This window comes from Rhipicephalus microplus, chromosome 10, assembly GCF_043290135.1.
Source record: "Rhipicephalus microplus isolate Deutch F79 chromosome 10, USDA_Rmic, whole genome shotgun sequence".
Lineage (NCBI taxonomy): Eukaryota > Metazoa > Arthropoda > Arachnida > Ixodida > Ixodidae > Rhipicephalus > Rhipicephalus microplus.
Genome location: NC_134709.1, coordinates 28,070,945 through 28,097,168, shown reverse-complemented (window position 1 = coordinate 28,097,168; position 26,224 = coordinate 28,070,945). Strand labels below are relative to the sequence as shown.

At 44.3% G+C, this 26,224-nt stretch overlaps 1 protein-coding gene and 1 pseudogene across 4 annotated transcripts in view; one reads left to right on the top strand and one right to left on the bottom strand.

The window, feature by feature from the left end:
• LOC119181309 (microtubule-associated serine/threonine (MAST) protein kinase dop) overlaps positions 1 to 26,224 on the top strand; it is a 259,056-nt gene that overhangs the window by 147,709 nt on the left and 85,123 nt on the right. The window lies entirely within an intron of this gene.
• LOC142774196 (V-type proton ATPase subunit e 2 pseudogene) lies at positions 22,211 to 23,532 on the bottom strand (annotated as a pseudogene).

Here is a 26,224-nt window from a genome sequence, read left to right as displayed (position 1 = left end):
ATTTGGGTGCACGTTAAAGAACCCCAGGTGGTCAAAATTTCCGGAGTCCTCCACTACGGCGTCTCTCATAATCATATGGTGGTTTTGGGACGTCAAACCCCATAAATCAATCAAAGCTTTGGACCCGGATATAATCACGCACTATTACCACATAAAAGAAGCGGGAAACGTGTTTTAATGAAAAGCGGGAACCGACAAAAGCGGCATTATACAAGATCTGATAAAGTGTCAAAGGGAATGCCTAGATTCTATAGGTGCACGTCACAGAACCCCCGTGTCGTCAAGTTTTAATGAGACTGCTTCCACTATACGTCGCGCCTCGTAATTATACTGCAGTTCCGGCGTGAAAAGCCTCAAGGCCCGACCACATGTATGCCTTGAAGCCTGTCAGCGCGGTTTTTTTTTTCTTTTTTTTCTCGACGCCGCGTTTTTTCTCTATGGAGAGAGTGTGCGCGGAGCTGCCTCCTCTCTCTCTGCAATGAAAGAGGGTGTGGCGCCGCGTCAGAAACCGTATGCGCTGATATGCTGCAACACCTACGTGCGGTCGGGCCTTTAAAATCCACGATTAAATACCATTCAGAACAGAAGACAGCGTTGCTACTATAACAGCACGTATTCTCGGGAGTTGGGGAGGGGTTGTAGTTTATATTTACCTGCAGTGCGACTATAGGACACGGATTCCCGCCACTCTGTTGCCCCTCATATGCCGTTTTCATGACTGATGTACTACGACTCGTGGTTCAGTCGTCTCTCGCTTGAAATAGCTTCGCGTACATCTATAGTCAACTTTTCCCAATAATGTCAGTTTCGGGCGCATTTTTGGCCGCACGCAGTCATTGAATAACTCGGTATTTCCTCACGCCATCGCACTACCGGATAACCTTGTAGTACATATTCTTGCGTTAAGAACTCGCGCCATATTTAGTGAACAATTGTGGCTTCTACGTTCCGTTCACTTTGTATAACGATGTTTTTTTTTTCTCTTTTCTTACCGATTACTACGACTGCTTATAGTGTTTTTTATCATTTCAATGTGCGTATTTCAATGTACTCGGTGTATGTTTCCCATTGAACGTAGTTTTGTGTCTCATTTATTGCGACTTTTCTCACTCAATACGCATCTTGCACCTGTAAGGTAATACGAGTGGATAGGAAAACAGACGCACTAGCCCTGTTGTTACCCCTTTTCTTTTCTTTTTTTTTGTTTTCATTCGCGTGCATGTGTGTGCGCATTCCACTGCTTTATTCAGTTCCGCTTTGCGGTGTCCGATGTTTAGACCCGACAATGTGCAGACATGTTTAGCGTTTCCCAAGAGCCCTCGTCGACCAGAAACAAGCTTTTCCCGCAGCTTGCAGATTGCGGACTTGTGCTGGGCGCTATAATTTGCCGTTTTAGTTTGCCAGTCGTGTTGCTTTATCTTTTTTCGTTGTCTACGTTCGACCCCATCGTTCTTCGAGATTAGTCTTGTCTATCTGGTTATCGGATTGAGACCGCGCGCCTTGCTGAGCGTCGTACTTTTCGCAGCAGTAAAACACGATGCTTAGACCTACATCTCTCGCCCCTCCACCCTCTCTCCTTTTCTCCCTTCTTCCCTCCCATTTACTTTCATTTCTTTCACTTGGGCTGTTGCGGAATGTAAAACGTGTATCCTGTGAAGCGTCTTTGTTTTCGCTTTGAGTTACTGTTTGTGGGCAAATTCGTTGCGTTTAGCGTTTAGTTTTATTGCGTATCACTTTCTTGGAAAACGAGTAGCCGCAACGCCCAGCGCCAGGCCTGGGTGCCTCTCTCTCTTTATCGGAAAAGCCGATGGATGCCTGCAGCAGAACATGGGGTTGTACCCATTACCTTAGTTTACCCTCTGAGTTTCTGCAGACTCCCTCCTCTCTCTGACGAAAGAGAGAAAAGAAGCTTTTATTTGTGTAGGCCTGAAAGAGAGAGAGAGAAAAGAAGCTTTTATTTGTGTAGGCCTAAAAGATCGTCCCCAGAACCGAACGGAGCTGGATGCTTCGCATGGAGGCCACGGCGCAACTGCAACTTTTGGGCTCCGAAACTGGTTCGATAACCATTCGCGTGGCTGCACACTCGCGGTGTCATAAGAAGCGTTGCAATATAAGCTGGCCGCCAAGCATTGATACTCCGGTGCGCAACCCTCTCGCTCGTCTCACTCTCTCACATTAGGCGCACGCTCCCCCATGTCTCTGCTTTGCTTTCGTTATTCGCTTTGCCACACGACAGTCGTGCTCCACGGAGAAGGCAGCTTTCAGGTGCCGCTATGTCGTTTTCAGTTTGCTGTTTCTCCTCTCTCTCAATCTCTGTCTGTATTTTTTTCTTCTAGTTTGTATTGCGGTGCAACCACTGCGATCAGTGATCAAAGTAAGTGAGTAATAGGTAGGATGAAAAGCTCAGACATTGCGGGTTCCACAATGGGGAAGGGCTTAAAGGAGAGAGTTTACGCTACGGGATAGGGTATTTTCGTTCCTAGATGTTATTTCAGAGCAACTGCTGCGATCAATGATCAAAGTAAGTAATTGGTAGAATTAAAAGGTCAGGCATTACGGGTTCCGTGTAGGCTTTCGCGGTAACATGGGGGGGGGGGGGGGAGAAGGGAGTAAAAGAGAGAGCGCGTGTTACGTGATGGGACATTGCAGTGAAGCTTGACGGGGACGTTGATCTAATTAGTACGTGGATCTGTGCGGGCCGGCTCTTTCACCGAGTGTTCCGGAGATGCGCGGACTCACAGAAGGGGCGGTATTCTACTGGCAATCCATTACGTGCTGCCCCAGTACCGCTTGCCTCCAGGCATTCTGGCTATTCCGGTAGAGCATAGCTACAAGCACCCACTCCTTTAGGTGCTGCAGAGGTCGATCTGTATAACGGCAAGGGCTCGGATTGAGCATATGATAGTCTAGTGGTTTAGTCGTTAACCTGAAGTATTACTTAACCTACTCAACGAGTGCATATGTCCACTTATAGCCGTGAAGCAAGTCACTGATGTGATCGCAGTGGCGTATTTCATGATTTTTAATTTATTTTTTAGTTTAGTCCAGCGGTATCTTTTACTGCATAAGCGTGCGGATCGTGAGGATGTCTTGTGAAGTTGTGATGTGGGGTGAAGGCCTCGCCAGGGGACGTACGAGTCTCCTCTTGCCTTGCCTCGTGGACATATTTCATGTCATGTAACTATGTCCGAAATAAACTGAAACTGAAGTTTTGAGTACCGTTTTGCGGACCTTGGAACGCGGTGCCCTCTAGGCGGTGATGGCGCCGGAACCCGGGAGAAAATGTTTGCGTTGCCTTTAGCGATCCACGGCATCAATACGTACGATGCGTTTTTTGTTTGCTTGTTTGTACCAGAAGAATCGAGCTACGCTCTGGTATTATCGATGGGATTGTAGGAGGCGCGAATTCTCCATCCAGGGCACGAAAACGCAGAACCGCAAACCACGAGCCTGTTAAGAAGCCTCTGCTACTGTTCATGAACGTGCGACTGACAATAAATGTAGTATTTGTAGTAATAAAACAGGAGCAGGATACGTTTATCAAGCTTGAACTGCGTGGAAAGAAGGTCCACGTTATTTTGACTCTGCATTAGGTGCATCCGAAGTTAGGCTAGTTTACGCCGTCTGTCCTTTTTAAACTTCGTCCGTTTTAGTCGACACGTCCACGGTGAACTCGCTTATTTAAAATTTCTGGCTCGTCTGCGTACACGTGTCGCCATTTACCCTATAGTAGTGACGAAGACGTGAACAGCAGTAGTGCTGCTGCCATCTCGTGGTGTGGGATTCAACCACCGTGGAAAGGAAAATAAGGGCGATTTTTTTTTTTAAAGTCAGTGATTCGAGATACATAGTTGGTCTTACATATTGGAAACTTCGGTGGCGTTAGAAGATTAACGTTTCCAGCATTATTCCTTATACTTGCACAAATATAAGACGACTAGGTTCTCTGCTACTCAAACACTCCGAGCAAAATCATCACGCGTATGCAGTGGCGATGCTCGTTTTTTTTTTCTTCTTTAACGCATAGTGTGTAACATAAAGTGCGCTTGGGGAAAAAAAATCTGCAAGCGTTTTGAACGTTTCGAGCATGCAGTAAAGACAGCTGGATCCTGATACCATGCAGCATTACCCTATCCACCAGTGCGCATGCTCGACTGAGTCCTGGTATTACGTAAACTCGTATGCATAAACCTATCCCTAACAGATCCATTATATTAGGTTTTTGTTCCGTAAATTATGCATGGCAGCTTTCCGATGGCCTGGTTTATACGTACCCCCCGCCGCGGTGGTCTAGTGGCTAAGGTACTCGGCGGCTGACCCGCAGGGCGCGGGTTCGAATCCCGGCTGCGGCGGCTGCATTTCCGATGGAGGCGGAAATGTTGTAGGCCCGTGTGCTCAGATTTGGGTGCACGTTAAAGAACCCCAGGTGGTCTAAATTTCCGGAGCCCTCCACTACGGCGTCTCTCATAATCATATAGTGGTTTTGGGACGTTAAACCACACATATCAATCAATGGTTTATACGTACAGAACACGCGCCAACGTTCTGTGTGAAAGCAAGCAAGCAAGCGCGTGTGCATGTACGTGAGAGAGGGAGATTGATTGATGATTGATATGTGTGGTTTATCGTACCAAAACGACTATATGATTATGAGAAGCGCAGCAGAGGAGGACTCCGGAAATTTCGACCACCTGGGCTTATTTAACCGCGAGAGATGGAGAAAGAACGAACATTCGCAACTCATGTTGAATATGCACAACTTAGTTTTGTCTGTTTTATTATTGTTTATTTGTGCATGTCGTAATGGAGTAATGCTGACGAGCGTCGCTCGTTTGCAACTTCACTCTGCTCACGATACATACATACATATAACAAGCATATATCTAAAGCGCATACCGCTATAGCGTTGCACGTTCATGTAAATACACGCAGCTATGTTTTTTTTTCAATAAAAATTTCCTTAACGTGCGGCATTTCAAATGCCTCCGCTAAGCCGACGTCGGGGGGTTATTTGTCACTTAAGTGATAATTTTGGCAAATTGACATTTCGGGAGGGGGGGCTCAAGGAATGCGCAGCGCACCCCCCCCCCCCTTTTTCCCCCTCTAACGTCCGTATAACATCGCGAGGCGAGCCGATTTGTTGACTGAGAAAGGCCAAGCCGCGCGCCGCTCCTTAGTCCTTGGCATTTAGTCAGTTTTTAATGTTTAGTTTGTTTTAGACTATGTCGACGGTCATCGAAGTGACTTTGAAAAGGGGAAAAGGAAGAAATAAGCGCAGTTCCGTTACTGTCCCTCTCGCCCCGCCGCGGTGGTCTAGTGGCTAAGGTACTCGGCTGCTGATCCGCAGGTCCCGGGTTCGAATCTCGGCTGCGGCGGCTGCATTTCCGATGGAGGCGGAAATGCTGTAATCCCGTGTGCTCAGATTTGGGTGCACGTTAAAGAACACCAGGTGGTCGAACTTTCCGGAGCCCTCCACTATACAGCGCCTCTCATAATCATATGGTGGTTTTGGGACGTTAAACCCCGCATATCTATCAATTACTGCCCCTCTCAATGGAGGACACCTCGACAGTTCTGCTCAAGGGATGGGGGAACGGGAAATAAAGAGACAGAAGAAAAGAAGTAAGAGAAGGTTAGAAATGTCTTTGAAGACACTCCTACATACTTTCACACGTTTGTATGTGAGTGCGTTTTTTTATCCTTCTTTGGTGAGGCGGGAAATGGCGACTGATATGTGTTTTGGTGGCGCTGCAGTACTTAAACCCGTTGGCATCCCAAATCGCTCCAAGGCCCCGTTATCGATTATTCATATTTTGCCTATTTTTGGTGCTGATGTGGCGGTGTTTCTGTTAATAATGCGCATATTTTTCTTACGAAGTATGTTTTTTTTATTAGGTCAGATCATCGTCGTAAATTCTATTTCCTGAGATGAAATTCGGGAAAATGAAAAAAAAAACAACACAAACTTCCGCAGAAAAGTACCATGAAGACAGCCTATGCGCTGAAAGAACTGTAATTTAGAAAAAAAAACGTGAGGTGGGGTGTAGTGGGGAGTGTATGAAACCTATTGCCATACTTACTAGCGGTGTACAAAAAAAAAAACATTTACGCATTTCCACGCTGTGAAAATATAAGATTGGTGAAACTAGCTGTTTTTTTTTTGCATACGTACCAATGCTTAAAATTTTCTCTCTAGACGTTTACTAACGCTTAAGGTTTTCTCTGTTGAGGCTTACTAATTTTCAAAATTTTCTCTCTTGTCGCCTACTAAGCTTAATTTTTTTTTTCTCTCTTGACACGGTGATTCCTTTAGCAACGCCGTGAGTTGGCCCTTCGTACCTTGCTGGCCACTGGCTTGAGTTAATAGACGTGCGGACATGAACGGGAACTGCGACGACGACGCCAGCCCCCCCCCCCCTTTTTTTTTGACGACGTTAATTTTTTTGACGACGAAAAGGCCTCGTATTCGAACAATAAGGAAAAAGTGCTCAAGGTCACGAGGCGTGCGTGACGTATTTTCTTTACCCGTGTCGTTCCTCCCTGCTTAGCTTCCAGTGCTTGCCCCGCCGCGGTGGTCTAGTGGCTAAGGTACTCGGCTGCTGACCCGCAGATCGCGGGTTCGAATTCCGGCTGCGGTGGCTGCATTTCCAATGGAGGCGGAAATGGTGTAGGCCCGTGTGCTCACATTTGGGTGCACGTTAAAGAACCCCAGGTGGTCGAAATTTCCGGAGCCCTCCACTACGGCGTCTCTCATAATCATATGGTGGTTTTGGGCCGTTAAACCCCACATATCAATCAAGCTTCCAGTGCTTTTCTGGGGACGAGACAAGAGAGAATGGAATTGGAGCGTGCGACAAATCTTTGCAAACACCGCTCGTACTGGACGTATTCTGAAAATGTATGACGGCGGTGAATTCGTAAGGCAATAAGCTCCTTTAGTGAATTCATGCCACTGCTATTTGAAAAAAATGTTAAACGACCCTTTGACGGCGTCCATCCCCCATCCAGCGAGTGCGTCTGTGAACGTTTTCCGCCAGTTGTGAATTCCGGTCAATAGGGAGTTTTAGGATAGCGCACCGCGAGCCCTTGCGGTGCGGTCGCTTCCGCTGCGCATGCGTCGTGACGCGAGTCGGCGTTCGCGGACCGCACGCAGAAAAATCCGAAATTGCGTGCGGCGATCGCGGCCCGCATGTGGCCCGCGAGCGCTTGTTTCGAGGCCATACGGTGACGCTGCGACCGTGCGCTGTGGTTTGGAGCAGGGCAAATGCTATTCTAAAACTCGTATGGTGCCCGCAACGCCCGCAGCGCTTGCAAACGGTATTCCGAAACTCCCCTAATGTGTAAGCTTCACGAATCGCAACCTCCGCGACCCTCGAACGTTTCAGCATGTAGGGCTTTCACGATGCCAGCACTGCCGTGTTCGTTTCGACGTCTTCGTTGCTGCCGCATTTGCTGAAACGTTCCCTTCAGGATGAAGGGGTGTTCCACGCGCTTCCCGCACAGCCGCAACGCACGTGCCGAGACCATTACCGCACGCAAGCGGGGGACAAATAAGCCGATTGGCGACGCTCTTTCAGCCTCCGCAGCGTCGCCAATTGGCTTATTACCCCCGCTTGCGTGCGGTAATGGTCCCGGCACGTGCGTTGCGGCTGTGCGGGAAGCGCGTGGAACGGCCTGAACGCGCCCAGGCGGCACCACCATGAAACCGGTTCAGGTAGTGTAGGGCGAATAGAATGGACCTATAGCATTCTAGTGGCAGTCGCCGCGAAATGATCAAGAAAGGCGACGCAAGCAAGCCACGTGATGTTCGCTCTATAGCGGAGCATGAAAATGCACTACGCGTGTGATTTAATTTGCTTCCAGAGCGTGCTGTTGCGAATCACGATGAGAATTTGAGAGCGTGTTGTTTATTTATTTAGAAAATACTGCGGTCACTGAAGACCAGGGCAGGTGGGAAACGTTACCATGAACAATGTATGCAAACATCGCGAAAAATTATCGCAATAAACAAACTTGCAACAATACAAAATGGTTTATACAAGAAATGCAACAAAAATATAGCAACACTTATATAAGAATAAATAATGGAAGAAACGAAGTGATGCCTTAAAGCACGAAGAAAAATAATGTACACACATACTTAAAGCCAAATTTATACATACAGAAACGCCTGAAGTATTACAAGTACGAAGACTAAAAATCTCGAGGAGTAATATTGCGTGAGAACAAAGCACAGACATTATAACAAGCTCTAGAAATATGGATTTTTGTGGTGCAGCGTACTAAAGCAATGTCGACGGGAACAAAGACGCGTCTCATCAGATGACTCGCGGTGCGGCGCCGCCGTACTATAGTAATAAGGGAATTCGGGTGAAGGTGAAGTAGGGCAATTGAGGTCGAGTGTCGGACGAATGACGGTACCGTGGCAGACGCCGCGGAAACAGGGCGCAGACGTTGTTCAAATATATTCGCCCCGGGCTGTTCTCTCACCGAGCGCGGTCAAACCGGGCTGTTGTCGAGAGAAGTTTGCGCAAACTCTCTTCGAGAGGCCCCCCTGGAAGCACAATCCGTGAAAACCTTTCTCTGCTTCTCTCTCTCTCTCTCTCTCTTGAAAGCAACCGTGTCAAGCCGTACTTCGAGCCTTCGCGGCATGCATACAGTGAACTGCCTGCACTATTGCATCATAATTCTGTGGTGCAGCGCTTAGGAAGACGTACTATCTTGCGTCAAACGAAAGCCAAACAGGGGCAAATCTTCGTGATGGTGGTGGTGGTAGTGATTAGAATGAAGAGGAAAAAGGCACCTAATTTCTGTCTGCCTTCAGGCGACACGGCGCAGTGCCTTATAGGGGTGGGGGGAAGGAGGGATAAAAAGAATAGAAGGAAAGTAGAAGCAGAAGAAGACAGCCAACGAGAGGAAAAAGAAGGAGATAGGAAAGTGGGGATCCGGTCGAAGCAGTCCAAGGGCGGGGTGCCACAATGCGAGAGCTACACGGCGTCAGGAGACCGCGGAGGGCGAACCAGTTGGCGGGAGCTACGCTGAAGTCGGAGATCGCGAGGGCACAACCGTCCAGTTTGAAATCCTGCGAGCGAATCGTGATGGTATATAGTGCGCGCCGTCCGCTCATCACCATGGACACATGTATATGCGTAGAGTTGCCGAACTAAAGCCCCTAGATCTAGGGGCTTTATGCCGAACAGGATGCGCGCGCCACCTGTTGTGATAAGCGCACACTATACCATCGCGAAGGCTTGCCGCTGTTTGGCTTTCGTTTGACGCTGATGGTATACAGCCGCCGGCCGTCTCCCGAGTCGGCGGCGGCACTCTGACTATACCGCCGCCATAAACTATGGGTGAGGAAATTAACTGGGAGGTTCGTTCACTCTTGCAAGCCTGATTTCTGTGCGTGTAATACAGACTCGAACCGCTGCTTAGAAGATGCATTATTATTATTATTATTATTATTATTATTATTATTATTATTATTATTATTATTATTATCATCATCTGTGAAACTGCATTGGATATGGTCTGCTTGTATGTAATATATGCTCTCGGACCCTTCTTTCTTTTCCTTTTATTTACTGCCCGTAAACAAGCTATGCTGTCAATTATTCGTCTGCTCTATAGCAAAGACAAACAAAAATAATCACAGCATATCCATAAATGATGATGAGTGGGGCGAAGCGTCCGTCAGTCGGTCCGTGCTTCCGTTCGTCCATCTGTCCGTCCATCTGTCCGAGAGTCCGTCCATCTATCTGTCTGTCTGTTCATGCGTCCACCCGTCCGTACGTCCGTCCGTATATTGATCCGTCTGCTAGTCCGTCCGTCCGTCCGTCCGTCCGTCCGTGCGTGCGTGCGTGCGTGCGTGCGTCCATCTAGTGAACGCTCCAAGTACCGCCATATCCCATCTCGCATCCCCTGTGGCACGTACCCGCTCTAGAGTGGGTACCTGCCACTGGTGGCTACGGACTGCTACATACATACATACAAGGGATGGACAGACCCACGCCTTAAGGAGCTTCGCCCCTAAAATAGTTTTGTGACCGTGTAAACGGATCGCTGTAACTGGCTCTGTTGGATTCAGTTGCACAAATCTTCAGAGACTTGGACGGGCCCGTTTGTTTGTATTTTTTATGGTTGTGTACAATATTATTATTATTATTATTATTATTATTATTATTATTATTATTATTATTATTATTATTATTATTATTATTATTATTATTATTAAGCGAGACTCTCATAATTGACCAGATTTCGGCACCGTCGCATTGTGTGAGATGTGTATTTGTACGCGCCGTTTTCCAGTCGACTGGGGAGAGGAAAACAAATACGGTTTTCGCGTGCCAGTCGTCTTGGGCCAATGCTTAAAAGAGACTGCGCGACTCCTTGTTTTCGCAGTTTCGTGGCGACAGCGTCGTGACTGCAGCGAGACGTGTCCGCTGTCTTTTTTGCGCAGGCATCGTCTCCTTTTTTGAGGCGTCAGTGTGCGACGTCTCGACACGGAGGCGTTGGCATGTATGCATGTCATGCACGTTGCGGGCGTGTATTCATAAGGTTCGCTATACAGTTTCTTCAGACGTGAATCCCTTCGTAATGGTGTCGCGAGTACGCAAAACAAGCGCAAAAAAAAGGGACTTCGTAGAAAAAAAATTTAGAATTAAAAAAAAAAGAAAAACCGAACGTGGCGGAGAGAAGTAAGCCGCCCGTTGCTCTCCCTATATCTGCGAACCTTTCCACGGGGAGTCCGCTGTGTGTTTTGTCTCGGGCGAAATTTTCTTCGCATACTAAGCCAGCTTAAAGGTAAGAAATCCAGAGGCTGGCTTTCCTTCCTTCCTTCTTTCTTTCTTTCTTTCTTTCTTTCTTTCTTTCTTTCTTTCTTTCTTTCTTTCTTTCTTTCTTTCTCTCTTTCTTTCTTTCTTTCTTTCTCTCTTTCTTTCTTTCTTTCTTTCTGTCTTTTTTTCTTTCTTTCTTTCAAGAATTAATGGAGTCTTTCTTTTTCCCTTTCTTTTTAGGTGTTAATGGAGAGTCTCCTAGTAACATGTGATTCGCTGATTAAATTGCCTTGATGAGCAACTCAGGGGACGAATTCCAACTCATGATTACCGAACTTGACTCGGAAAACAGGAGTGTGGATCTGAAAATTAATATGCATAAAATGATAGCAACGTGCAGCAGTCTCTGAATGAAACAGCGCTTCGCGATAGGTGGAGGGGCGCTGGAAGTTTTAGAGCAATATGTCTGTACTTGGAACAGGCATTTACCGCGGAGCTGAACCATAAGAGTGGAATAACCAGAAGGAAAATTGGCGGCGCATCTGCGTTCCGCAGCTGGCAAAGGTCGTCGAAAGACGACGGTCTTCTGTCTTGAGAGAGAGAGAGACAGACAGAGAGAGAAAGAGAGCGCAAAACGTTGATTTGATGTTCTGCGCGAAAAAGTTGGCGAATAGGCGCTGCGTTAGAGTCACCGAAATTTTTTCCAGTGACTCTACGCTGCGTGAAACATGAGCGCCATCTAGCAGTGATTCGAAGAAACGGAGTTTTTTTAGAACGCCAAGTCATTGGTACATGGCAGCACCATGTATAGTTTAGCGAAGCGTATATACGAAACACCCGTTTTCTTTCTTTTTTTTTTGTCATAGCGTCGAATTTTCGCCATAGCGTCGCATCATATTTTGTCATAGCGTCGCATTTTGTCATAGCGTCGCAATATGCCCTGCTGTCTTTATAATTACGTCATTTTAGAAAGAAAGTAACACACTAACTAATGACATCTTACTGGTGTTTTTGGTTTTTAAATGCGAAGCATTTCTTAGCGAACTTCGGCGACTTTAAGCGTATCTATCTATCTAGCCGCCTACGACTTTTAGCTCTCCTGGCCGTTTCGATAATGGTATCGATACCAAACTTGGTATGGCATAATATGATTGTATGAAGACCATATTTCACTAGTCATCACATGAAAATCATGACATGTATGTCATGATTTACATTTCATGGTCCTGCAGCTCTTGCGGTGGCTTCGTTCACATGGCATGTTGCAAAATCGGTATGGTATGACATGATTACATGGTGAACACAAGCGACTGACCGTAACATGAAAATCATGACATGCGTGTCATGTAACAACATGACTACAAGCCACGCTCATGATGCGCTCGCGGCCGTTTCGCTAGCGTCACATATACCAAATTTGGTATTGCAGTGCGTGAATGGATGACGAAGGTATGTGACTGGTGCAAACATAATAATCATGAGATGCGTGTCATGTAACAACATGACTACATGCCACGCTCATGATGCGCTGGCGGCCGTTTCGCTAGCTTCACTTATACCAAATTTGATATTACGAGACGTGAATACATGACGAAGGTATCATACCGGTGCAAACATGATAAACATGAGATGAGTGTCATGTAACAACATGACTACATGCTACGCCCATGAGGCGCTCGCGGCCGTTTCGCTGGCTTCACGTCATCTCGGTATTACGTGACGCAAATAGACGACATAGGTAACTGACACATCCAAACATGATGATCACGACATGCGTGTCATGTAACAGCATGACTACGTGCAACACTCACGATGCGCTCGAGGCCATTTCGTTAGTCTCATGTATGCTAAATTTGGTATCACGTGACGTCGATGGATGACCAAGGTATGTGACTAGTGCAAAACATGATGGTCATGAGATGCGTGTCATGTGAGAACGTGACTACATGCCACAGTCAAGGCGCCAATACGCTTCGACGCGAGGCGATGCGCGTGCTCGCCTGCGTTCATTTGGTCGCGTCACGCCGGCGTTGCGAATACAGGCGCCGCCGGTTTTGCCATATACTCGCAGGTGTGCGCCACGCTGCATTGCTTTGACGCATGCGCGTTTGAGCGTGTCCCTCCGTCACGAAAACAGGGAGACGCAGTGCTGTCTGGGTAACGCATCGGCGCGAATTTCGTGACTGGCGCTGGTGTTAGCGCCGGTCGCGCCTGGCGTCCGACTAAAAGAGTTATCGCGTTTTGCTAACGTATAGTGTCACTCTGCCCAGCATGCGCGCGCGTCAACGCTACTTTGGAGTATATTGGGCCCTTCATGATGCGCTCGCGGCTGTTTTGTTAGCTCCACATATGCCGAATTCGGTGTTACGTGACGTCAATGGATGACGAAATATATGACTGGTGCAAACCCTTACAAAAATCCTATATATGGACTTATATAAAAATCCCCATATATGGCTACATCAGGAATTGGGCATATCTGGCCCATATACGGAATCCCCATATATGGGCCGTATATAAACTGATATGTTCAAATCCTGATATAGCCATATATGGGCCTTATATCCCCATATATGGGTGCTGCTGTATATGGCCATATATGGCTATATATAGAGGCATCCATAAAGGTCTTATATGGATGCTTTCATATATGGCCTTATATGGATACCTTTATATAAAGCCATTCAAATGATTCATCTATATTAGTTCAGCCTGTGTCACCGGCAAAAAATATAGCTGCTCAAATCATTCTTCAGCTAGAAATATACCTGTTTGTTGAAAGGTCTGCATGCAGTCAATATCATCTCCAAAACAAAGGCAGTACATACCCCAGAACATTCTTGTTCAATTAAGTTATCCTCAATATATCTCAAGTTATTCTCAACAACAATTTGCTAAAATGTAACTTGGCATCATATTTAAAGTTTGTGGTGGGCACATGTCACTGTTAGCTCACTTTCCCTGAAGAGATACATTCTTTGTGCTTAAATTTATTGCTTACTCATCGACACTTTTTTATTTATCTATTTATTTCATTACCCACAGCACCAATTGGCATTACATTGGGGGAGCATTTACGAAAAGTAGAATACAAAAAATACATAGTCAGCCAAACAAATAATCAAAGTCACCTGAATCACAATCTGCAAGAGAAATTCATATATAAATCGGAACATGTTCTAACATATAAATCGGAACAATTCTAACATGAAATAAAACAAATATTTGGGAGTGTAGAGGCAATGCTAGAAGGCAGCTGGTTCCATCTTGTAATTTTTTTTGGTAACAAATCATTTTGAAACACGTCAGTCTTGCATGCGATTATTCTTATCTTGAACCTATGGTCAACACGGTCTGAGACATAGTACGGTGCAAGTAAATATTCCGCTTTATCGATTCCGACTTGACAAAAATAAATGACATAAAAGAACCCAATTTGAGTTTCGTAAAGATATATTTCACAGTGTGTTATGTTTAAAACTTTTCTCGTGTGTCAATGGAGCGTCCATAGTCAGTCAAAACGAAATATGACTTGCTATTGACCGTATGAACTGCGTGTACATTAAATAACTTAAATGAGTTGATAATCAACTTTTAGGAAGTTCGGTCGAAAGTGATTGGTATGCAAGCTTGTTATGCACAAGTATTGTGACTAATGACCTATAGAACGACTGCTAAAACTGGTGTCTATAGGTCTCTGTGCGCGTGGGAACGGAGGCATTTAACAATATTTCTTGCCAACGGGACACTAAAAATGTACTTTGTAAACGTAATCCGCTTTCCATTTTGCCAATAATGCGTCATTAACGTAACAGTTGTAAAGAGCTCATTCTGCAGAAATTCCGGTGTAGGCATCGGTGGCTCTCCATGAAAAATCGTCTTGTCAATGATCAAAAATTGAGAGAATGCAAATAAAACAAATATTATAAATTTTCGGGTTTGAGTGATGATCGAAATCATGCAGGCAATTTGCATGGCATGCAAGTGCTCTACAACACAGCTATGCATCTGCTTGGAAATAAAGCATGAATAACTTCCTCTTGTTGTAAAATGCAAGGAAAATAACTGTCATGCTTAATAAATACATGTATCCTGCATGCAGGTTTCACAACACCTTTAATATCGCAGCTATATTGCATGATACAAGCGTGCATTGTCATCAAGCATCACAACACGTTATTACCAACGTGACTTCGTGGTCTAAAGACAGCCAACCATTACAAAAGGCACACTGGTTACTGCACGTATTTCCTCACGACTGCGTGGTGGGTGCATAAAGTTCTAAAACATTTTACACACATTATATTGAGAAGCACGTTCTGCTGGGCGAGTTGGTACTTCATCTTAACTTAGTTGCGCGAAAAAATTTGAAGTGCGAAAGGAAGACACCTGGACACAGCGCACACTAACAACTGAAACTTTATTGAAGAAAACAGACATATGTATGCGGTTACGACAACACGTGAGGTGGAAAAAAATGATTAGATGAGCAGACATTTGATCATTTTCTTTCACAGTGTGGACATCGTGTGGTGGACGGCACTGCACTGTCGTGTGGGAAGTATTATTTAGAATTTATTTATATAATTGTAGATCACAAAGCTTCTTTAAAGGAATTAACAACCATTCTTTAACCAATCATCATATTGTAGAGTGTGTGGCTGCGCGCCCTTGTTTGGAATACGGTAGTTAAAGCTAAATTCAGTGGCACGGTATAGCGCGGGAAATCGGAGAGGCGTATTTCATAAACAAAGCTGGGGATTCATGTGTCACGTAACTCTTACTTATGTTGCTTGCTACTGAGGTAGCTTTCCTGGAAGCGCATCATTTATACAATCTGTCTGCTCATCTAATCCTTTTCTTTCACCGCACGTGTTCTCGTAACCGCATATATACGTATGTCTGTTTTCTCCAACAATGTTTCAGTTGTCAGTGGATGCTGCGTCTAGGTGTCTTCCTTTTGTATTTCAATTTTTTGGCGCTACTCAGTAATTACATAATATTTCTTGTTCTTTAAACTATGTTACCCCTTTTTTACACAAAATGCAGCCATGTGCGAAACCTTCATTGAGACACTTTCAACCTTCTCAATTACACAGTACTATTCCACAATTAAATTTGTTCAAGTAGCATCATGCAATAAAGAGTACACACTAAGTGATTGAATCACGCACAAGAAACAGGATCGATACTGCTATCACGTTCAACTGTGAAAAACGGAGCTTAACGGTCCCCCAGTTTTTTCACACATTGCAAGCCCTAATGCATCATACCAGTTTATTTGTCGGCTTGCGTAAAACTATCTACAGTGCTCACGGATTAAAACGTGGCATCACATTATTTTGTGTAACTATGTATGCGGGTATGCGCAGTTCCTCAAGATAACCACGCAATTTTGCGACATCAGTAACGATAATGTCGCCTGTGATATACGCATTGCAGTCAAATTTACACTTATATCACCCTGGTTGTAGATGGCGGAAACTAAATTACGGGCTATTCTTAAGTTTTTCCATTTGGATCCGTGACATAGCACCCTGCTTTGAAGAATCAAACTAGCAACAAAATTTTAACTGCGTGTCTTAATCAAAACACACGTAAATATAAAAACAAGTAGAACGTAGACGAAGAAAGATAAATTCAAACGCAAGACAAATTCAAACGTGGGCTCATAAATCTCATGACACCCTTGGAGTTTGAGATATGCAACTCTTTTTTATTTGTAATAGCGCAAGTTGTAATTTATCCTTGGTTTTTCCTCAAGCGTTAAAATGAGAAAAATAAGACACAAGTATATTTACATGAATATATTTATAAAAAGTACAATGGCACGAAACCAACATTTTCCTGGCGTAGATTTTTTGATTAAATAGAGCACTGTCTGGATCAAGTGAAAAAAAAAGAAAGTGTTGTCGTATCGCTTAAACAAAACAGCCTAATGACGTAACCACGATTAGCATAAAGTTATTTACTCAGCAAGCATGCAATGTGGTATGTTTTCGAGTTATCATAATATTTATGAACAACGTGCGGAGGTAATGAAAATGATGAACTTACCTTAACATTTAACCGAGACTTGTCTTTCAAGGAGCCTGTTAATCCTGATAACCTATTCACACCTTAAAGCCACCACGTGCATTCGTACTGCTTTAGGAAGAAGTTTTGAAGCAACGCTTGCCCGCAAGCGTGGGCATCCATTTTCTTCTCGCACGAAAAGTTGACGATCGCCAATCCAGCAGCGTACAGACGCACACGCACACAAAAACACTTCCACGTCCGTCCACAATTTCGCCACGTACAGCGAAGTAGATTCCTGAGAGCTGCGCGATTATCTTGTGTAAATTGGAGCAGTAGTTGAACACGAAATAAGAGCAAAATGAATGAAAATTAACAAACTCGATCAGCACGGCACCCACTCCGGCGAGCAAAAAAACAACAATGACGCGGACGGATACAGTGCACGCAGGCTTGACAATGAATATTGCAATGGATACTACATTACTCCTTGAGATCAATGATTTACGCACTTTTCACTAGAACTAAATTTTCCTGAGCTTATTGGTGAACGACGTTTCATTTTTTAACTATTATTGACGCAATGTTATTACCATACGACTGAATGTTTGTGCAAACTATTTTCTTCGTCGTTACTTGAAATGGGCCGCGGCACTCTCTTTCCTGCTGTGTCGACTGTCGACAGACTGTTGTATGCCACGTACGGCAGGGCTACATGGTGCCTACGCGCCACGCTTCTTCGAACAACTTTCTCCGAAGTGTCCACTCATCCGACGGGCGCCTTTTTTTGTATTTTTTTTACTGTGCGCACCCCTTGCAACCAATGCAGTCAGGCGAGTTTTTTCGAACAATGGACTTCAACTTCCTCCCGCGGGCCCAGAAAGCTGCACGTGCAAGACCTTTGAGACAGGCATTCCGTGGAGCTGAAATCGCTGCTTCGTGTACGCTGGCTACGAAGACGCGTTTCAGCGGAATTTTCATCTTATTTCGCAAGCATTTAAAATGATAATAATAATATTCAATCAACCAATAATCAATCAATCATTTTTTAACCTACCCAAGAACAACCATAGGGTCTTTCATGCTGGCGCGCGCGAAAAGAAAACAAAAACAAACAATACATTACGGACTGTCCACAGAAATGCAAAAAAAGAGCGAAAACGAGCAGTCGAAAAGAAATCAACGCACAATGGAAACAACAAATAAAAGAGTAAATTCATGGAATGGGATTGAAAAATAATGTAGAATATACATAACCGTGGCGAAGGCTTCCTGAAAGACGGAAAAGGGAAGAACCTGTGCATGTGCAAAGCTACGTTAGGACAGGGCAGCCCTCACTGACAAAAAAATGACTGTAGACTATGAAAAACATAACGAATTGAGAAAGTTGACGTTAGATAGACTCTGTATTCTGTAAAGGATAGAGTGTTGAAAGAAGCTGGCAGGTACATGAAGCGGTCGATTCTCTCTCGATAACTTACGCGGAGTTTCAAAATTATTACAACCAAGAAGGGCAGAATATCTCACCCTGAACTAGCTTGTAAAAAAATAACATCTCAGCGCTATTTTGCCGGCCGTTAACTGATGGCAAATATAATATTCTAGCAGTGTTGAAAGGATTCTAGTGAAACGATGAGGGTAAATACTTATGAAATTTTTCTGGACTCACTCAGTGGCGCTACTGCTGGATTTAGCAAGGCCATTCCAAATCAAATATGCATACGTACTCAAGTTGACCACGACATATCGCGGTGTACAATTTGTAGAAGGCTGTAAAAGAACCGGATTCTCGCGAGATGTTGAGCCAACAGGAAGAGAATGAAGGCCTCGCATGGCAGCACATTTAATGCAAGTAGAAAAAATTCAGCATGCTATCAAAAAGAACACCAAGATAACTGATCTCAAAAAACTTACATAACGACGCAGTATGACAGCATATGGATTTGCTGTTGGGCGTTTTGCGAAAGACAGCAACAACAACAACAATAATAATAATAATAATAATAATAATAATAATATTAATAATAATAATAATACACTCATATCATTCTGACATGGCCGAAAATATCTAGCCACATTGAATGAAATGCCAGTGTCCGGGTGCCCATGAATCTGTATATGTGAGTGTGCACTTGCGCAGTTTGGTGGGTATGTACCGGCATACATATCTTATTAGTAAGTGCACTACCGTGTTGGTGTTGAAAGGATATGTTCGCAAGCAGTTTGAATCGTTACGCGCCTGCACAACAAGGGGCTGTTTACATAATGTAGAGTTTGGCTTAGGTATCACGCCAGCCCGCAAAAAATGTGTCATACTAATTGTATTCACAAGGCAATGTTTAGGCTAATCCTGATGATGGCACGTGCGCTTTAGTGACCTCGACTAAGTAATGACACACCGACACAAAATAGAAGTTTTGTGAATTCGGCAGCCTACGTTAAATGTTGCTATAAAGCTTCAGCATTTCATTACATCGTCCATTAAATATGTATCATGTGTGAGTCAGTTGCACCTTTCTTAACGTATGTGTCTATGACGTGAGATTTATTTGACGCTTGCAAACATTACACTAAATTATTTGTACACTTGTGCAATCATAAAATTTTCGATAAATTTACTATGTACACAGCCAGGAACATTATACGTAGCCAAAGGAAACGCAAGATGTATTTTTGCAATAAATTAGTACAACTTCCATCTTGAATGTAATCATAATAGTGCCTGCAAGTTGCATTCACGTAAGTTCTTTTTGTTTTTGAAAATACTCCCTTAAACATTGCACTGCGCATGCAATTATAGTAAATGTCTGCTGAAAGCAATCGCAGATGAGGGGTCAACAGGATTAAGAGAAATCTTGTTATATGAAGGGAGCATATAGCCATCAAAACTTTCAAATAATCAGAAATTTTGTCCACCGATGTGGAAGCTAAAAGTGCATTGAAAATACTCTTTCTTGCTGCCACTTTAAACAATGCATTAATGTGAACAATATAAGTTGCATGCATTTTGTCTTTACATAATACTATATAGGATTGCTCTATAATAATAGCGAGGTTCGGAAGCTTCAATACGTTTTGTGACTTGACACGATTCCTTCCTCGTAAAACATGTATGCTCTTGTATACATTATTTACGTCGTATTAATTGCAACTTATTGTTTCAAACCTAAATGCTATGAAAAATGTACGAGTTAAATTACACGAATGCATGCATATATGCATTCAACTGAGTTGCAACTATCACGTACACAAAGCTGACCTGAAATTTCGGTTTTTTTGCATGGCAGAAACAACAGATATATTTAATACTTCTATTGTTATGAAAAACAAGCAGGTCAGCTTTGTGTACAAATTGTTATATATTACAATTCGCATAAAAGTGTGATCACGTTGCTAAATATATACGTGGTTAATCCCAAATAAGAGAGCACTTCCACATATAAGGATCCACTTGATATGTTATATATGGTGTGGCCGTGCCTTATTTGGCCAGATTTGACTCCTTATATGGGCCAACCGCATCATATATGGCCGTATATAACCCCATACATGAACCGACTCCGCCAGATATACATCCATATATGCTTATATGTGGCCACATATGCTGCCATATATGCCTATATATGGCCACATATGCTGCCATATATGCTTATATATGGCCAGATATAACTTATATATGGGCCATGTATGGCGTTTCCGTAAGGGAACATGCTAATACTGACACGCGTGTCATGTGAGAACATGACAACATGACGCGCTAATAGCGTACTCGTGGCCCTTTCGCTAGCTCCACATATACTAAATTTGGTATCGCGTGACGTGACTAGATGACGAAGGTAAACGACACATCCAAACATGACAATCATGAGATGGAAGTCATGTACGGCGAAATTTACCTCCACCTCGTAACGTTGTACTGATTTTAAAGTGATATATAAATCTTTCTTATTCGTGCTTCGCATATCACCGATTCCCACTGTACGTGGGATCTGCCAATTTTTTGATTAACAAAGTCAGCTAGTATGAACGCGAAAACCAGGTAGAGGTGGTTGGTCGCTTAGGAAAGGGTTAAACTTTCGCCATTATACTGAATCGGGTAACAGCAGCAGAAGGACACACCAATCGATATACAGACAGACCGAAATTTCTGCGTGAAAGTATCCCAAGAAAGACTCTTTAATAAGAAGGATGGAGTCGGTCACGTTCGGCAAGCATTCTCAAATCAGGAATAGTAATCTATCACTAACCCTCAAGAGAAAGAACATATCAGCTGCATCTTGCCGGTACCTACGGAGCAGGAACCTGGAGGCTCACAAAGAGAGTTCAGCTTAAATTGAGGACGACGCAGCGAGCAATGGAAAAAAAATGGTAGGTGTAAGACAAGAAGAGAGCAGAGTGGAACAAACGGGGGTTAAGTATGTCATAGTTGAAATCAAGAAGAAGAAATTGACATGGGCCGGGCACGTAGTGCGTAGGCAGTATAACCGTTGGTCATTGAGGGTAAGTGAGTGGATTCCCAGAGGAAGGGAAACGCACGAAGGGAAGCCGAAAATTTAGGTGGGCCGACGAGTTTGAAAAGTTTGCAGGTATAACTTGGCAGCACAAAGCAGAAGACCGGGTTGTTTGGCGGATCATGGAGAGGCATTTGCCCTGCAGTGGGCGCAGTCAGGCTGATGATGATGGGCACTGGGCAGTCAAAGCTCATATTGGCCATTATCACTGTTATAACAGCTATCGTTGCCTTCCTATAATCTCAGTCGAGTATGCTTTCTACCAGTTACATTGCAGCTGTTTTTTTTTTAATGTTTGCTACGTCGATCGTCAGCCTATACTTACGTGCTGTGTAGGTGTCGAATATGGTGTCAGGCTCGACTTTCGTGAAACGGGATAATAGCGAAATTAAGGACTCGGGCGGGCCCTTTATTACGGAACTACCTTTAGCGTTGCCGTAGCTCTGATCTATCTATCTATCTATCTATCTATCTATCTATCTATTTATCTATCTATCTATCTATCTATCTATCTATCTATCTATCTATCTATCTATCTATCTATCTATATCTATCTATCTATCTATCTATCTATCTATCTATCTATCTATCTATCTATCTATCTATCTATCTATCTATCTATCTATCTATCTATCTATCTATCTATCTATCTATCTATCTATCTATCTATCTTTCTATCTATCTATCTATCTATCTATCTATCTATCTATCTATCTATCTATCTATCTATCTATCTATCTATCTATCTATCTATCTATCTATCTATCTATCTATCTATCTATCTATCTATCTATCTATCTATCTATCTATCTATCTATCTATCTATCTATCTATCTATCTATCTATCTATCTATCTATCTATCTATCTATCTATCTATCTATCTATCTATCTATCTATCTATTCTATCATCTTTTTGCGCTTGTACGGTACAGAGGCGTCGAAAACGTCCCGATAACCGATTCGGTACCGCAAGTTCTTGCGACTGAGGCTCTATGCCGTCGCAGCAGTGCGAATGTGAGAGGTCACAGTCTTACGGTCAGCTGACCATTCGAAAAAAGGCGAAAGTAAGGGCTTGTTTCTTTCTGTTAGCTGCAGCCTTAATAAGAACCAACACGCAGCAAGCCAAAAAAAATAAAAAAAGCTACAGGGGACTTTATCTGTAGTAATCGAGATATAAATTTGAGGAAATATAACGTGTGCGTAAGGACTACTTGCCGCCGGCATGAACGGAACCTGCAACCTTCGGACAACGCGTCCGATGTAGCTTAAATTAGTAGAGCGTCGGAAAGGGGGTATACCCCTTTGAAATCGGGGGCACCCCCTTTAAATGAATTTGACTGGGTGCACCCCCTTGAAATGGACATTTCTTACTCTTTATAGATCTTTTCACCCAACTCTTCCTTGGCGCCGCCCTGGTCCTCTCTGGGCTGTCGTTAGTGCGCGCGACTCCCCCCCCCCCCTTGATTGATATGCACTGCCGACGCTGTGACGTCAGCTTTTGTACTCTCGTGCAACAGCCCAGAAATTAAGGAATCCTTCTCTCCGTAAAAAAGGTCCATACCATGGCGAAAAAAAAATTCACGAGGAGGGAGAGTAGGGGGGCACGGGTTTGGTGTGCCACACCTGACTACGCCTCTGCCCCTCTTCCAACTTGCCCGCCCCCCTCGTTTCAACAAAGATGGAATCGTTTATTCACGTTCAGAAAGGAAATGCCATAGCGTTTGGTGCTCCAGTCTAGCACCCACGTAAACTCCATAGTTGACGCGGTGACTATTATTAGCGCTCGTGTCCGGCCGCCACCACCGTGGTGGCGCTGCTGTTGTCCCCGGGCGACCAGTACTGGTCGAGCAAGAGGAGCGCGGGTTTCGGCAGCGCGGGTCCGATGAGCGGGTTGATCTGCGACAGGTACGTGCACAGCCAGCAGAGGTAGAGGCACGCCGCGCTGCACACCAGCATGCACCGGATCACGCCGCGGTTCTCGCTGCGAGGCACGAAGCACGGCGACAGCACCGCCACGCCCAGCCAGAAGGCCGACATGGAGGCCACCAGGCGCTCGTCCATGGGCATCGCCAAGTCTGTTCCGGAGGGTTGCCGAATTCGGCCGCTTATGGGGACGCCACTTGCGAGGGGCCTAGGGACGAGAAGGGCAATACTGTGTCTACACAATGTCGAACGCTTTAGATGCCTTGAGCAAGGCATCAAATTGGGCGAGTTTGTAAATGCTTAACTGGGGAAACAGCGAAAGAAAAAGCGAGGACGTAGGAACGCAGTACACTAGACTCGCGCTATTCCAGTGTACTGCGTTTCTGCGTCCTCGCCCTTATGTGCGCTGTGTTTCTCCACTTAGATGCGTATTCGTATTCGATTAGGCAGAGCCACATTTCACCACCATCATCATGAGCCTGATTACGTCGACTGCAAGACAAAGGCCTCTCCGATGTTCCGCCAGTTAACTCGGTCCTGTGCTTGCTGCTGCCAGTTTATACCAGCAAACTTCTTAATCTCATCTGCCCGCCGAACCTTCTGTCTCCCCCTAACCAGCTTGCCTTCTCTGGGAATCCAGTTAGTTACCCTTAATAACCAGCGGTTATACTGTCTACGCGCTACATGTCCGGCCCATGTTCAACCCCCGTTTGTCCCCTAATCCACTCTGCTCTCTTCTTGTCTCCGCCCTCTTCTGTCACTTCATGACTCGTCAAATACGAAAAGTGTCAGTCGCCGGCAACACGACTTGTGCAGAAAAGTATGTGACATCACTCTGACGTTGCAGATGTCAGAAATTGTGATGCCATACTGAAGTCATTGTGGCGTAACGTTACGTCCTGTTATGACCATCGGCGTTCCGATCCCGGAGCCACACAACAGCAGGAACCGTGTGATGCCTCCGAGGTCCAGAGAGGCTTTCGCGACCAGGGGGTATTCGTCGATTGAAGCGACTGAGGGGAAAAAAAAAACATGACTTGTACCATTGTGTCATCTCAGCCTTATGCGTCTGGAACCGATGGAGTTTTTTTTTTTTAAACCAGTGTTCGGGTTACATAAGCTTCCTTTTACGCAAACAACTTGGCACAATGCGCCGCTGCTTTGTACTTTTCCAATGAAATCATATGTGTAGCTACACATATGATTTCATCGAATCAGGTCTAGACCTTTTCATGTATTGCATTCTATCTATCTATCTATCTATCTATCTATCTATCTATCTATCTATCTATCTATCTATCTATCTATCTATCCATCTATCTATCTATCTATCTATCTATCTATCTATCTATCTATCTATCTATCTATCCATCTATCTATCTATCTATCTATCTATCTATCTATCTATCTATCTATCTATCTATCTATCTATCTATCTATCTATCTATCTATCTATCTATCTATCTATCTGTCTGTCTGTCTGTCTGTCTGTCTGTCTGTCTGTCTGTCTGTCTGTCTGTCTGTCTGTCTGTCTGTCTGTCTGTCTGTCTGTCTGTCTGTCTGTCTGTCTGTCTGTCTGTCTGTCTGTCTGTCTGTCTGTCTGTCTGTCTGTCTGTCTGTCTGTCTGTCTGTCTGTCTGTCTGTCTGTGCGCAGCATTTGTGCCTTTGCGTATATGTCTATACATGTTCCAATCGGAACCTGTGATGTACTTGAATAAATAAATCTGTATCTATATGATGGTTCCTGCATCTCGCTAGCAGTTACCCTTATTGTAATAACTAGATTTACGACCTTCTTTGCCATACCAACGAGTTTACACTAGGGAAAATGTGTGACAAGTGCTTCATGGTTAGTTTAGTAGCCGAGATGTCAACGTCAGGATATTGCTAACTGAATGTAAGAATAACTAAAAACACGTTTTCGCGGGAGGCACCATTGCAGTGGTAAAAAGGTTCTAATAGAAAGAGCATTTGCCGCAAACCAAACTATCAGGCTAAGGCTGAGCGCACGGCGCGTAACCGTTTTAACGTGATCTAGTGCGCGAATAAGCAGTTTTTCGTACATTTCGTAACGTTCCTGTTTCATTGTCCATTCGTATCGCACATCGAGGCCGTTTTGCCGTCCGAGCCACGCCCGAGCTTATGACGGAGGGCCTATACGAGAATGCGAAATGCGGTTGAATTTATAAAAAAATATGGTAACTTAATCTTTCCTTCGACAACTGCGAAACAAGTCGATCTATATTCGACGTTCTTAAAGATTAATGCGGTGTATATTGGCTTCAGCGTCTATGATGACTCCGAGTATGGTAATTGAACATTGTGATAATGGTTCGACCACTATATACTTAGTAACGTTGGGTTCAACTATATAGCATACGGGTGAACTGATGGTTGATGGATGACTCATGTGGTGACCAGTCAGTTGGCATGGGAATTATGGCCAATTAATACACTCATTTTTTACGGTGTTACATTTGCAGTGCCGTCATGCAGCCACCATGGTGACTGGGGTAACGTTTTGTTGTTGCATAGTATTGCCCCATAATACTGCACTTAGATCGGTATGAGGAAAGTTGCTAATTATGTACAGTAACGCAGCAGCTCCTTTCGGTATGGCCCATCAGCTAGTACGAGAATGGTTGGTAATGCTACGTTGATCTACAATACTAGCCTTCAGCCAGCATGAGCGCAATCGGTAGCGTAGTAGTAGGTAATATAACATCATTGGTAATATCACAACAGCGAAGCAAATCCGTCACTCAAATTATATTCAGCTTTATACGAATATTAACGCTTTGCACTCTGGCGCCAGTGTCGACGATAACTCCGGTTGCGGCCTTTCAACCACCATGGCAATGACTGTTAATTAATACCCTACTTTTTCTTCAATATTACCTTGCGATGTTGTCACTTCGGACACCGTAAGAAATTGGGGTAACGTTATAGTTTTTTTGTAGTGTTACCCATCGGCTTGCGTGGGAATGTTCGGTGAT